At 39.9% G+C, this 14,452-nt stretch overlaps 1 protein-coding gene and 1 long non-coding RNA gene across 3 annotated transcripts in view; one reads left to right on the top strand and one right to left on the bottom strand.

Annotated features, from left to right (window-relative positions):
- TXNRD1 (thioredoxin reductase 1) overlaps window positions 1–7,062 on the bottom strand; it is a 92,594-nt gene extending 85,532 nt beyond the window's left edge. For both annotated transcript variants that reach the window (XM_032299839.1, XM_032299853.1), the window contains exons 1-2: window positions 6,905–7,062; window positions 1,464–1,524 (exon numbers count right to left, since the gene is read on the bottom strand). The gene's annotated coding sequence lies outside the window, so the exon portion shown is untranslated. The remainder of the gene's footprint in view (window positions 1–1,463; window positions 1,525–6,904) is intronic.
- On the top strand, window positions 1,587–12,660 carry LOC116565957. The gene is made up of 3 exons (XR_004275680.1): window positions 1,587–1,601; window positions 4,695–4,699; window positions 12,480–12,660. It is a non-coding gene; the product is annotated as an uncharacterized LOC116565957 (long non-coding RNA).
- The last annotated feature ends 1,792 nt before the right edge of the window (window positions 12,661–14,452 follow it).

Here is a 14,452-nt window from a genome sequence, read left to right as displayed (position 1 = left end):
AAAGAAAGAAAGAAAGAAAGAAAGAAAGAAAGAAAGAAAGAAAGAAAAAGAATAAAACAAATGAAACTTATATGCCAATTACTCATCTCTCCCAATTGCCATGTATCTTTCTGTGTCTAGTTGAATCCTTTCCTTGTTTTCCTTTGGAGACTAAACAGAGACTGTCAATGCCCAGAACTCTGCTTCCTGTAAGCTACTAGGTGGCATGAAGTTTATCTCTTCTTCCTAATCTGGAGAGGTCTGCTTTTCCTAATAGAAATGTTGGTGCTGGGCACTAGCAGATTTTTTTTTTTTGTTTTTTTTTTTTTGAGACAGAGTCTGACTCTGTCACCCAGGCTGGAGTGCAATGGCATGCTCTCAGCTCACTGCAACCTCCGCCTCTTGGGTTCCAGCGATTCTCCTGCATCAGCCTCCCAAATAGCTGGGACTACAGGCGCATGCCACCACACCCGGCTAATTTTTTTGTGTTTATAATAGAGGCAGGGTTTCACTATGTTGGCCACACTGGTCTCAAACTCCTGACCTTGTGATCTGCCTATCTTGGCCTCCCAAAGTGCCAGGATTACAGGCGTGAGCCACCGCGTACAGCCAAGCAGATTTTTTTTTTGTTTTTCGAAACAAGGTCTTACTAAGTCATCCAGGCTAGAATGCAGTGGTGCAATCATACCTCACTGTAACCTTGAACTCCTTTGCTCAAGCAATCCTTCTGCCTCAGCCTTCTGAGTAGCTACAACTATAGGCACATGCTACTGCGCCTGGGTGCCTGGCTAATTTTTTATTTTTGTAGAGACAGGGTCTCACTCTGTTGCTCAGGCTGGCCTCAAACTCCTGGCTTCAAGCGAACCTACCACCTTGGCCTCTCAAACTGTTGGGATTAGAGGTGTGAGTCACGAATGGGCCTAGATTAGATTCTTAATAACGTCTGTCTGTGAGCCCTTGGGATTTTCTGACTCACAAAAAAAGAGCACCATGGTCCTAGAAAGAAGCTTTCTGTTTATTCCACCAACCTTTCTCTCCCTGGGATTTCCCAGTAGCACTTTTCATGGCTCTTTTACCTTTACTGATCTTTGCATGTCCCTGCCACAATTTCTGAATGCATCTCAATTTATATTTAATTCAAATACTATTTGTATTACTTATCAGAAAGGAGACAAGTTTGCAAAAACGAAGTTACCATAAACCAGCAAATACTGTATCTGTAACTAGATTCATGAGTAATAAGAGGAATAACTTCAATAACCGGAAACGCTGGGTAATATCAAGGCTATAAACTAGGTAAAGGCTAAAGGTAAATATGATTAGCTCCGGGGAGTGCCCTGTCTAAATGACCAAAAAGAGGAATCAGGTAGCAGATACTCACTAAACAATAAAAACCTCAGGGAAGAAAAATTAAAGCTAGACAGAACAAATTAAATAAAATGTACAGTCAGCAGGTATGATTTACATATTAAACAGAAACTTACCTGTTTGATCAAGTTCAAGCACAAAATAAGGAACACACAGAGACTTAAATAACTTCTTTACCTGGAAGAAGTTGAGAAACAAGGAGGAAAATGAAAAATGAGGTTATAACCAACAGGAGAACCTCTTTATCCAGCTTTGTTACTTCCTTTCTCAACCAGCCTTCTCCTTTGAAAGCTTTCCATTTCACTTTTATGTAACCTACAAGATTCTCCCTGTTGACAGTAACGATATTTAAAAGAGTATTTGAAGTCTATTGATTCTAATTCAATTGTCAATGATTCATCTGTATCACTTCATAAGATATATTTTATATGTTTAGTGACTCAGTCTACCTCATTTTATATATATATATATATGTAAATAGTCTTTTTGGTTTTTTCCTTTTTGTAGAGAATGGGGTCTTGCTATATTGCCCAGGCAGGTCTCGAACTCCTGGGCTCAAGCTATCCTCCCACCTCTGCCTCCCTAAAAGCTGGGATTACAGGCGTGAACCACAGCTTCCAGCCTTACACTGATCTTTTTTTTTTTTTTGTCTTCTACCTCATTATAAAATGGATTTAATACGATGTTTTAAAAAGCACTGGAACACTTTTTTTTTTTTTTTTTTTTGATATAGAGTCTCCATCTGTCACCAGGCTGGAGTGCAGTGGCGCTTTCTCAAATCACTGCAACCTCCACCTCCTGGGTTCAAGCTATTCTCCTCCTTCAGCCTCCCGAATAGCTGGGACTACAGGCGTGTGCCACTATGCCCAGCTAATTTTTGTATTTTTAACAGAGACGAGGTTTCACCATGTTGGTCAGGATGGTCTCGATCTCTTGACCTCATGATCCACCCGTCTCGGCCTCCCAAAGTTCTGGGATTAGATGCGTGAGCCACCGCACCCCACTAAGCACTAGAACACTTAAAAAGCATTATGTGGCAAACCTGGGAAAAATATATTCTTACAATAGTCAAAGTATTATTTATTTTTTGGCTGAGTAACCCTCAACCAATAAATCAGTTACTGAAAAAAAAAAAAAGCCTATTATGCTCTGAGACTGTTAAATAAAACAAATAAACAAAAAATCATATGCTCAAGGTTATACAAATTACACTGATAAAAAATAAAATTTTATTTAAAAGTTTACTTATGCGACTAGATAGCATTGAAACTACTGACACAAGAGGCTTTTATGTGTAAGACACAAACAGCCTGTCAATAATTTAGGAAAGTTTAGAATCATATTCCTACAGTTATACAATAAAATTTAAAAGGCCAGAGTAGCCTGAAGTTCACAGAGTTGATCAATGAGGAAAATGTATTCTTCAAAAAAACAAAAAACAAACAAAAACAAGTTGTATTCTTGTCTCAATCTAAACTTAATGACTAAAACAGTAGGCTTCCAGGCTGGGCACAGTGGCTCATGCCTGTAATCCCAGAACTTTGGGAGGCCGAGGTGGGTGGATCACGAGGTCAGGAGTTTGAGACCAGCCTGACCAACATGGTGAAACCTGTCTCTGCTAAAAATACAAAAATTAGCCAGGTGTGGTGGTATGTGCCTGTAATCCCAACTACTTAGAAGACTGAAGCAGGAGAATCACTTGAACCTGGGAGGCAGAGGTTGCAGTAACTGAGATTCTGCCACTGCATTCCAGCCTGGGCTACAGAGCGAGACTGTCTCCAAAAAATAAAAAATAAAAACAAAAACAAAAAACAAAAAACATACACACACAACAACAACAATAACAAAAAAACAGTAGACTTCCTATTGTATAGGAGTATACTGGGAGATTTCTATCATTTCTATAGGACTAAATTCAACATTTCAATAAAATGGGAAAATAAGTTCATTTATACAACCTCAGTAGTCTTAAACTCTTTTAGATGGCACCCAAGCCCCAATCTGAATCTGAATTCAGCCCCTCCCACTCTGAAATAGATATAAGAAACAAATATTGCATTTCTGAAAAGGTGGGGAGGGATTACCTTTGCACTTTAAAACCTACTCGTCACAGCAGGATGCATGTAAAACACTTATCATAACTAATGTGTTATGCAAGAGTGGAAGGCTAATTTTACATAGAAGTTAATTTCCTTATGGGTACTTCCCAACTTGAATTAATGCAAATTACATTACTCATCTCAGAGAGAAATGCACATTAATCAGACCAAGTACAAATATAAAAACAAAGTTTCTCCATTCTGATTTACTCACATCCCAGTTGTTAAATGAGAGATTAAATCAAAACTAAAGCGAATAACCTGGGAAAATTCTACTTCAAGGTAATTTAAATAAATAAATGTGAACAGCTAAGTACATGAGTTGTACACCCACAGAAGAAATCCACTACTTTACCAGGAAAAGCACTTAATCCTGTTTCATGGCCAAAGACATCAAAAATTAATTTCTAAATTAACTGGCATCAATCTGAAAACAGTTTATATATTCAGAAAAGCTAAGGAATTAGTAATCGACAAGGTAAAACCAGAGGATATTTATCTAGAAGACCTGGCATACCCTGGGATTGTTTGGATAATGACATTAAATAAATTTGCCAGATAACTGTACATTTAAATAAGCATGCAAACAACTAACACAAATGTTATAGGAAAAGTTCTTCATTCCCAGGCTAGATTTAATTAAGTAAAGCTGGGGAAAATATAGGTAAGGCTTTACATTTTTGGGGATAGGCAGGAGAGCTGGAGACTGAGGGAGTTAGTAGATTTCAGAGATAACATTAAGAATAAGAACATTCTGGGGCATAATGGGGACTTAAAAAAAGAAAAGAAAAAAAGAAAAATGACAGGTCAAAGAGATCTGGGATTGCAAGGAGCACACTGAGAATCTATTTATCTATCACCAGTAGCAATCCTGACTGCTAGCCCAACTCTTCATTCCAGAACTAAGGCAGGGTTAAAAATCAGAATTTTCTGTTTATTTACTTATTTTATTTTTAAATTTTTATTATTATTATCAGTTTGAGATAGAGTCTCACTCTGTCGCCCAGGCTGTAGTTCAGTGGCACAATGTTGGCTCACTGCCACCTGTGCTTCTTGAATTTTAAGTGATTCTCATGCCCCTGCCTCTTGAGTAGCTGGGATTACAAGCATGTACCACCATGTCTAGCTAATTTTTATAGTTTTAGAAGAGAGGTGGTTTCACCATGTTGGCCAGCCTGGTCTTGAACTTCTGGCCTCAAGTGATCTGCCTGCCTCAGTCTTCCAAAGTGTTGGAATTACAGGTATGAGCCACTGTGCCCATATTTATTTATTTTTAGAGACAGGGTCTCACTCTGTTACTCAGGCTGGAGTGCAGTGGCACAGTCATAGCTCATGTAACCTTGAACTCCTGGGCTCAAGTGATCCTCCCACCTCAGCCTCCTGAGAAGCTAGGACTACAGGCACATGCAAACCATGCCAAAATATATATATATATATATATATATATATATATATATATATATATATAAATTTTTTTTTTCATGGAGGTTGAGTCTTGTTATGTTGCCCAGACTGATCTTGAACTCCTGGCTTCAAGTGAACCTCTTGGCTTGGCCTCCCAAACCATTGGGAGTGCAGGCATAAGCCACTGTGCCCAGCTCCCAATTCTTTAATAATGTTTGAAAATATAGGTAGAATGACCGAATGCCTGGCACATAGTTGGCACTCAAATGGTAGCTATTAAGCCACTGATAGGATTAATTGTACTTAGCATTAAGTCAGGTATTCGTTGATTGCCATCTAATCTTGCCTCAGTACTGACAGGCGAGAAGATTAACCACCCAAGTTTTTATGTCCTGACAGAAAAGGAAAAAATGCAAGTAGTTCTTTTATTTAACAAACACTGATGTAATGTTTACTATGTGTCAGGTATGTTCTAAGGCATTCATAAATATTAATTTAATCCTCATAACAAACTTATGTTATAGGTACTATTATTATTCACATTTTACAGATGGGGAAACTGTGGCACCACAGGTAAATAACTAAAGTCATGTGGTTGAGAAATCAGAGAACCAAGATCCACGCTCTGACTTTAGAGTCCAGTCTCTTAACCATTGTTCGGTAACAAAAGAGACTAGACAAGCACATAATTTCAGAACTAAAAAAACCCTCAGTAAGCAAGCCCTTCATTTTAAAGATTAAACAAAAAGGAATTTTGGTGGGGGTAGGTCCCCAAAGCAGGTAAGATCACTAGAGCTAGATAATGAAGCCCCTAGAAGCCAAGAATTACATAGCAGATTTCTAATACCAAGCCCTCTTCTAAATTCTCTAACATTTACTGCCTGTCCAATCATGTAGATTTTAGCATGGACTAGCTGAGATCATTTTTCTTCTTAGGACTATGTTCTGCCCTCTCAGTTGAGCTAAACCCCCAGGGATAGGACTTGTGTCTTCTACCTCTTTGCAATCCTACTCCCACTGTCCTACATGAAAGACATCACTATCACATTGATTGGGATGAAGCGAAAGGTGGCATTGATGCAGACTGTGTTCAGGAGAGAGACAAGGATGAAAGGGTCTCCCTACTTCAGTGTTTTTGCTGCCCACCTTCCTTTTTCTTCATTTAGAAAAAAAGTGCACATGTGCACAGGTGCACACACACACACACACACACACACACACACACACAGAGTGAGGGAGAGAAAGAGAGAGAGAGTCCAAAAAGCCCATAAGCCCATTTCTACTTAAGGTTTCCAGAATAAAAAGGCTTCTGAATTCAGTCTCGAGATCTGGAAAGTAAGTCACGGGGCAGACAAATTGAGAGAAAATTAAACTTAATAATAAATTAACCTTCAGGTGAACCTGGACAGATGGCCAGTTATGTTTACTTAAGACTCCACTGTGTAGGCCTAGAGCTACACTGAGTATAATTTAGAGCTAAACTTCAGTGACATTTAAATGCCCTCAACCTTCCTCTGAAGCACCAGCCAGATCAGGTTTGCCTTTCAATTCTCACCCTCATTCTGTGATTAATTCATGGTGGACTAAACCAATCCTCCCCATGGCTGTGACCACTGACCTTTTCTTTCTGATAATCTAACATTGAGAACCAAGTAGGAAACACAGTTTATTCTTTGTGAAGTCATTTTCCCCATAATAAACCAAAGGATGAAGAGACATCTATCAAAATTTGGTAGTACCCTAAGCAACCATTTCTTATGAAATATTCCCTACAGACATATCTGAAAGAGCAGCAAATCAACCAGTTTGGTAACTCCCCCACCCTAACCTTCCCTAACTTTGACTACCTGAAAACATCTTATACTTGGCAAAAGCTCAGAAAAAGATTATTCAGGCAATATTTTCTTCTTAAGTCCACGTTTTACCATTACTCTGAAGCAAGTTACAACTACATACACTCTTCCTAAAGGTGAAATCCAGTTGTTTACATTTGAGCTCAACAGTCTGTCAAATTCCTATAATTCCATTTAAACCCCTTGAACTTAGAGCCTTACCTCAGTACAGCGTGTGCATGTGGACCTACTGAAGATGACCACAGAGTGACTGTCTATATAGGCCTGTAGCAGGGCTCTGGGATCTGCAGTGGCCGTGCTGGTGAATGCTGCGGGGTTCTCTGGCAAAGTTTTACTAGGGTGATGATCTTTAGCTAGAAGTAATGGAAGTAAGGATTGTAAATATCAGAAAGGAAAACATGATGACGCATTTTCTAATATTAGGTTCACTCTAAAAGCCTTACCATTTTAGTCCCACAGGCCAAAATAAGGAATGAGGAAGGAAGGACTCTAATGAAGAGTAGAGTTTTAGGTCTTTGATCTGACTGGAAACATCTGGCAAATTATTCAATATTCCTGACCTCAGCTCACACTCAAGATATGTTCTCAGGGGATCCTGACAAGTAACAAGCCATAATCGGAACATTCCCTGGATGCAGGAGAATAAGTAACAGGTACAAAATACTGAGGCCGCATTTTATGCCATCTTTACTCCCAACCATGGTTTCAATGCAGAGAAGCCAAATGTCAGACAGACATCCCCTTCTCACACAACGCTGCTTACAGACATAGGGGCAGACCACTCAAACCAAGGCTTACACATTTTCTCCCAGGCTAACTCGTGGATAAGCAGACACAGGATCTTCAGGCCAGATGCAGCAAGATTGCGGTAAAAAAATACTTTCTGCAGCCGGGCGCGGTGGCTCAAGCCTGTAATACCAGCACTTTGGGAGGCCGAGGTGGGTGGATCACGAGGTCAAGAGATCGAGACCATCCTGGTCAACATGGTGAAACCCTGTCTCTACTAAAAATACAAAAAAATTAGCTGGGCATGGTGGCGCGTGCCTGTAATCCCAGCTACTCAGGATGCTGAGGCAGGAGAATTGCCTGAACCCAGGAGGCGGAGGTTGCGGTGAGCCGAGATCGTGCCATTGCACTCCAGCCTGGGTAACATGAGTGAAACTCCATCTCAAAAAAAAAAAAAAAAAAAAATACTTTCTGCAGATTCTCTATTTTCTCCCCAGGATTTTGTGCTGGCCCAATCAGGTATCAAAACAAACACAATCCAGCTTAGTGGTATGTTATCCCCACATGACAGCACTGTCATCCTGGGTGTCATCACCAGTCAAAACCACCAAGAGAGCGCTATCTCCAGCTTGTAAAAATGGTTAAACTAGCCATCTTCTCCAGGGCCCACAAATAAACCAAGCTCAGGTCCACCCTTACTACTTGTTCCTTAGGTGATTTCTTCTCATTTCTGCTGATCCAAATAAGCCATTCATCCTTCTTTAATCTCCTTATCATCTTCATAGCTGATATTTGTATTTATCCAGAACTAGACAGAGGGTGAATGTTTGTATGCCTCCTTTCATTTAATCCTTACAGCAATATCGTTAGGTGGGTACTACTACTATCATCCCCATTTTACAAACAAGGAAACAGACTCAGACTTTGTCTCAAAAAAAAAAAAAATTGACCATAAATGTAAAAGTAGAGCCCATAACCAGTGTGTTATACTATCACTACACGTGGACAGATTTTTTTTTTTTGAGACGGAGTCTTGCTCTGTCACCCAGGCTAGAGTGCAGTGGCGTGATCTCGGCTCACTGCAACTTCCGCATCCCAGGCTCAAGTGATTCTCCTCCTCAGCCTCCTGAGTAGCTGGGATTACAGGCACCCACCACCGCATGCGGCTAATTTTTGTATTTTCAGTAGAGATGGGGTTTTACCATTTTAGCCAGGCTGGTCTTAAACTCCCGACCTCATGATCCACCCACCTCAGCCTCCCGAAGTGCTCAGATTACAGGCGTGAGCCACCACCCTCAGCCTAGACTGATACTTATTTATTTAGAGGTGGAGTCTCGCTCTGTCACCCAGGCTAGAGTGCAGTGATGCAATCTACGTTCATTGCAACCTCTGCCTCTTGGGTTCAAGGGATTCTCCTTTCTCAGCCTCCCAAGTAGTTGGGACTACAGGTGTGTGCCACCACACCCAGCTAATTTTTTGCATTTTTAGTAGAGAAAAGGTTTTACCATGTTGGCCAGGATGGTCTTGATTTCTTGACCTCGTGATCCACCCACCTCAGCCTCCCAAAGTGCTGGGATTATAGGCATGAGCCACCATACTCAGCCCTAGACTGATATTTAAATGGTATTTAATAAAATGTATTATTATTTTAATATTAATGTTAAATTAACATTAATAAATAATTTTTATATTTAATAAAATCAGCTAAACCCCCAAAATGTTAATAATCATTATCTCTAGTAAGCTGGACTTTCACTTTCATCATACTTTTTATACTATGTGTTTTTAAAAAGGTAGTTAATTTTTAAAAATTTTAGGCCAGGCGCAGTGGCTCATGCCTGTAATTCCACACTTTGGGAGGCCAAGGTAGGTGGATTACCTGAGGTCAGAAGTTCAAGACCAGCCTGGCCAACATGGAGAAACCCGGTCTCTAAAACTACAAAATTAGCTGGGTGTGGTGGCACAAGCCTGTAATCCCAGCTATTTGGGAGGCTGAGGCAGGAGAATTGCTTAAACAGAGGTTGCAGTGAGCCGAGATCGTGCCATTGCACTCCAGCCTGGGCAACAAGAGCAAAACTCCATTTCAAAAAAAAATTAAATTTAATTTAAATAACCCCTATCATACAATGTCAAGATAGGGTCAACAATCAAAAGACTGTTTTATTATATACCAGACAATCAAATGTTACTAATACTTAAAATATAGATAGAAAAGTGAAAAGGAACGTAGTAATCTCCTTATCTTTGAGATATAAGTGCTATGATCTGAATGCTTCTATACCTCCAAAATTTCTGTGTCAAAATCTTAACTCTCAAAGTGACCACATTAGAAGGAGGGAACTTTGGGAGGTGATTAGGAGCCCTCAGGAATGGGATTAGCACAGTTATGAAAGAAACTCCAGAGAGCCCATTTCCCCTTCCACCTTGTGAGGACACAGCAAGTCGGTACCTACTGAGTATCAGGAAGTGGGCCCTCACCAGACATGGAATCTACTGGCACCTTGATCTTGGACTTCGCAGGCCACAGAACTGTGAGAAATCGTTTTCTCTTGTTGATAAGCCACCTAGTTTATGTTATTTTGTTATACCAGCCTGAACAGATAGGAAAACGAGAAGTGGGTTCTTCTTAAAGAAAAACTAGCTTGTTGTAATATCTCTGGGCTGGGTGCACGCGGTGGCTCATGACTGCAATCCTAGCACTTTGGGAAGCTGAGGTGGGTGGATCATGAGGTCAGGTGTTCAAGACCAGCCTGGCCAATATAGTGAAACCCTGTCTCTACTAAAAATACAAAAAATTAGCCAGGCATGGTGGTGCATGCCTGTAATACCAGCTACTTGGGAAGCTAAGGCAAGAGAATTGTTTCAACCCAGGAGGTAAGATCACACCACTGCACTCCAGCCTGGGCTACAGTTCGAGTTCCGTCTCAAAAAAAAAAAAAGAAAAGAAAAGAGAAAAACTAAAATCTGTGCCAATTAATTATAGGATCCCAAAAGAACAATGGGACTTATTTGTTGCGGAGTATACCAGATCAGTCTATACCTACAGTATCTGCTTTCCATAAGTGGAAGAGAGGCCTCTCAACCGCTATTTGCATCTGAATAACCAAGACTTACTAGGTCTTATCCTTATCCTTATCCTTATCCTTAACCTACTGAATCAGATTTGCAAGGCATGGGCCCAAGCAAGCATATTTGTGTGTGTGGCTAGCTGCCATGGCGCATGCCTGTAATTCCAGCACTTTGGGAGGCCAAGGCGGGTGGATCACATGAGGTCAGGAGTTTGAGACAAGCCTGACCAACATGGTGAAAACCCATCTCTACTTAAAATACTAAAATTAGCTGGGCATTGTCCTAGCTACTTGGGAGGCTGAGGCAGAAGAATCACTTGAATCCAGGAGGTAGAGGTTGTAGTGAGCTGAGATCATGCCACTGCACTCCAGTCTGGGCAACAGAGTGAGACTCTGTCTCCGAAAAATAAACATATTTGTGTGTGTCAATATGTATATATGTTCACACACATCTATGCATATATTTTAGGTGTTCCCTGGTAGTTCTAATGCATACTCTTAATTAAGAACTACTGGACTAAAGCAACATGACACATCACTATAACCTCATCAATGACACTTCAAATTTTTAAAATTAAACTCTAGTTCTCATTTTCTTTTCTCCATTTTTCTTATTTTAAAAGCAATGTAGAAGTAAACATTCCTTGTGGTAACATCTCAGAGAATGAGAATCACAGAATGTTAGCTTGGGAGACACATTTGGGGTCACTAGGCCAACTGTGTTCATTCTACTGATGAGGAAACTGAGGTCCAGGCAGGTAATTAATTGGCATCAGCGTCAGAGCTGTCACACAAGCCTACTGATTCCATAACGCCTTACTGACTCCTTTGATTTCATGGCATGACTGTCTCTAAAAGCAGGTGATAATTCCTTACATAACATCTATGCCAAGGGCACCACCCAACTATTAGGCTCAGATGTTTGCCAAGACACAGAACACAGAAGGCCATCACAAGGAAAGGAATAACTTCAGTGATTAAGAAGAACTGCAGTCTTACTGGGGAAGAGACTCTTTACCAAAAATAAAATGCCCAAATAGATGGAAAGATAAATAAAATAAATCATAAGAGGTTAGCCATTACCTGTAATCAAAATCACCAGAATTTTTCCTTAAATCCTATCTCTAACAAAAAAAGGCAAATAAAATTTTGTTTATGTTTATTGTTTGCTAATAATTTACCCCCTCAATTTTGAAACAAAATTTGAAGCAGCATTCAAAGAAATACGTTAAGTAAATGTTGCAAAAACAGCACAGAACCAGGTAGTCAGAAAAACACAGATAAAACTGTAATTATAAGTTGCTTCCATTTTGCCCCAATTTTTTTTGCCTAAGATCAATTCCTAATATTTGGATCCATGAAGTACTTACTGTCCACTTGTAAAAACTAAAACTAAAGTGTAATAATAAAATGGGCTCCCTACTTGTATTTGTAAAAGTAAACAGAGGTCAATAAAAGACATTAGATAGCCCAAAAAGAGACAAATATAGAATCATTTATGATTTTTAAAAAGCCATCACGTGACCAAGCGTGGTGGCTCACACCTGTAATCCCAGCACATTGGGAGGCCAAGGTCGACGGTCAGGAGATTGAGACCATCCTGGCCAACATGGTGAAACCCCATCTCTACTAAAAATACAAAAATTAGCTGGGTATGGTGGCACACACTTGTAACCCCAGCTACTTGGGCTGAGGCAGGAGAATGGCTTGAACCTAAGAGGCAGAAGTTGCAGTAAGCCGAGATCATACCACTGCACTGCAGCCTGGAGACAGAGTGAGCCTCCCTCTCAAAAAACAAAAAAGCCATCACAAAGCAATAAAATGTACTTTCAAAATAGTGTGGTAATGATGACTTGATAATTTGGGGAAAAGTTTTTTCACTTTATTATTATATGACACAGCATATTAAGTGGAATCTTTTCTATATTTCTAGTGAGGTAATAACTTACCAAACTTAGAAGTAAATACAATAATAATAATAGTTTTTTGGGTTTTTTTCCCCCCAAAATCAATAGGTCTTTTATTGTATCATTTAAGTATCACAAGTAGGTCTTAGGAATCATCCAGCATCTTGTTTCTATAGCTGGACAACTCTTAGATCTTATTCATCAGCCTGCTGAATAGTTTCTTTTTCTTTCTTTCTTTCTTTTTTTTTTTTTTTTTTTTTTTTGAGACGGAGTCTCATTCTGTCGCCCAGGCTAGAGTGCAATGGCGCAGTCTCAGCTCATTGCAACCTCCGCTTCCTGGGTTCAAGCAATTCTCCTGCCCCAACCTCCTGAGTAGCTGGGATTACAGGGGCCGCCACCATGCCTGGCTAATTTTTGTATTTTTTAGTAGAGACGGGGTTTCACCATTTTAGTCAGTCTGTTCTCAAACTCCAGTCCTCAGGCGATCCTCCTGCCTCAGCCTCCCAAAGTGCTGGAATTATAGGTGTGAGCCACCGCATCTGGCCTAGTTCCTTTTGCAGAGACATAGATACCATCCGAACATTTCCTGATAACCTTGTTTTTAACTGTTGTGGCTTGCTGAATCAAAGCCACTGAATATGAAACAAGATGAATGTCATTTCTTTCAAGGATCAATTCCGCTTTCTGGGCTTGAGATCTGAACAAGCAACACCTGGCCTCATCTAAACCCTGTGGATGTATTTTTCACCCAAGAAATTTCAGATTTCAACAAGAGATCCATTCTCCTAGATAAGGACATTGATGGGGAAGTGAACATACACAGACCTCATCTTGTAATGGAAGCCCAGTGTAACACCCTTGTAACATCCTTCTGTGCATGACTACAAATAGTCCGAATGGTAGCCAGCTCCTTTCTGTTACCCTGCCATTTGTCAACCTGGAGCCTCTTTTTTTTCTTTCCAAGATTGAGTTTTTTCTACATGGATGTGGTTGAAGTCTCTCCATAGGGTTCCTCTGGGGCCCTTCACAATAACTGTGTGTCCCTTCAGAGTAATGTCAACATTTTCTGGAATATCAACAGTGTGATTGCTGAGAATGATCTTCATTCTTACAATAGATGCAGCAAAGAAAGATAATAATAGTTTTGTGTAAGGTAAAAGAGCAGCATCAGTAAAATACTTACAGGGAAAAAAAACAATAAAACAACAAAAAGAACTCCAGCAAATCAGTAAGAAAACAACAGGACCACAAATGATAAAATGAATAAAAAACAAAAACAGGCTGGGTGCGTGATTCACGCCTGTAATCCCAGCACTTTGGGAGGCCAAGACGGGTGGATCATGAGGTCAGGAGTTTGAGACCAGCCTGGCCAACATAGTGAAACATCATCTTTACTAAAAATACATAAAAATTAGCAAGGTGTGGTGATGCATGCCCATAATCCCAGCTACTTGGGAGGCTGAGGCAGCAGAATTGCTTGAACCCAGGAGGCAGAAGTTGCAATGAGCCAAGATAGTGCCATTGCACTCCAGCCCAGGCAATAGTGTGAGATCTCCAGCTCAAAAAAAAAAAAAAAAAAAAAAAAGAACAAAAACAGCCAACTCATAGAAAGAAAATAGGCAAAGGAAATAGAATAAAATTTCTGTTTATTTTAATTTCATAAAGAGAAATGCAGATTCAAGTGACTGAATATCATTTCTTACATAGAAAAAAATGAAAACTCCCAGTGCTGATAAATGTACACTGAAGTGAGTCCATGGATATAGGGTGTGTAACACAAGCTAATACTATTCTTTTGGAAGACAATTTGACAGGGTCAAAAACCACTGAAAAGGCCATACTATTTTTTTTTTTGAGACAGGGTCTCACTCTATCATCCAGGCTGGAGTGCAGTGGCTGAATCTTGACTCACTGCAACCTCCTGAGATGCCATATCTTTTAATTCAGTATTCTTATTTTTGATGATCTACCTTTTAAAATAAAAATCTAAAATAATGAAAACATTTACTCATAAGAAAAACCCCTACCTCCTAGCCATTTCTTAGAAA

Source organism: Sapajus apella, unplaced genomic scaffold, assembly GCF_009761245.1.
Source record: "Sapajus apella isolate SASKATOON/1434 unplaced genomic scaffold, GSC_monkey_1.0 scaffold2, whole genome shotgun sequence".
In the NCBI taxonomy this organism is placed as follows: Eukaryota; Metazoa; Chordata; class Mammalia; order Primates; family Cebidae; genus Sapajus; species Sapajus apella.
This window is presented reverse-complemented; position numbering and strand designations above follow the sequence as displayed.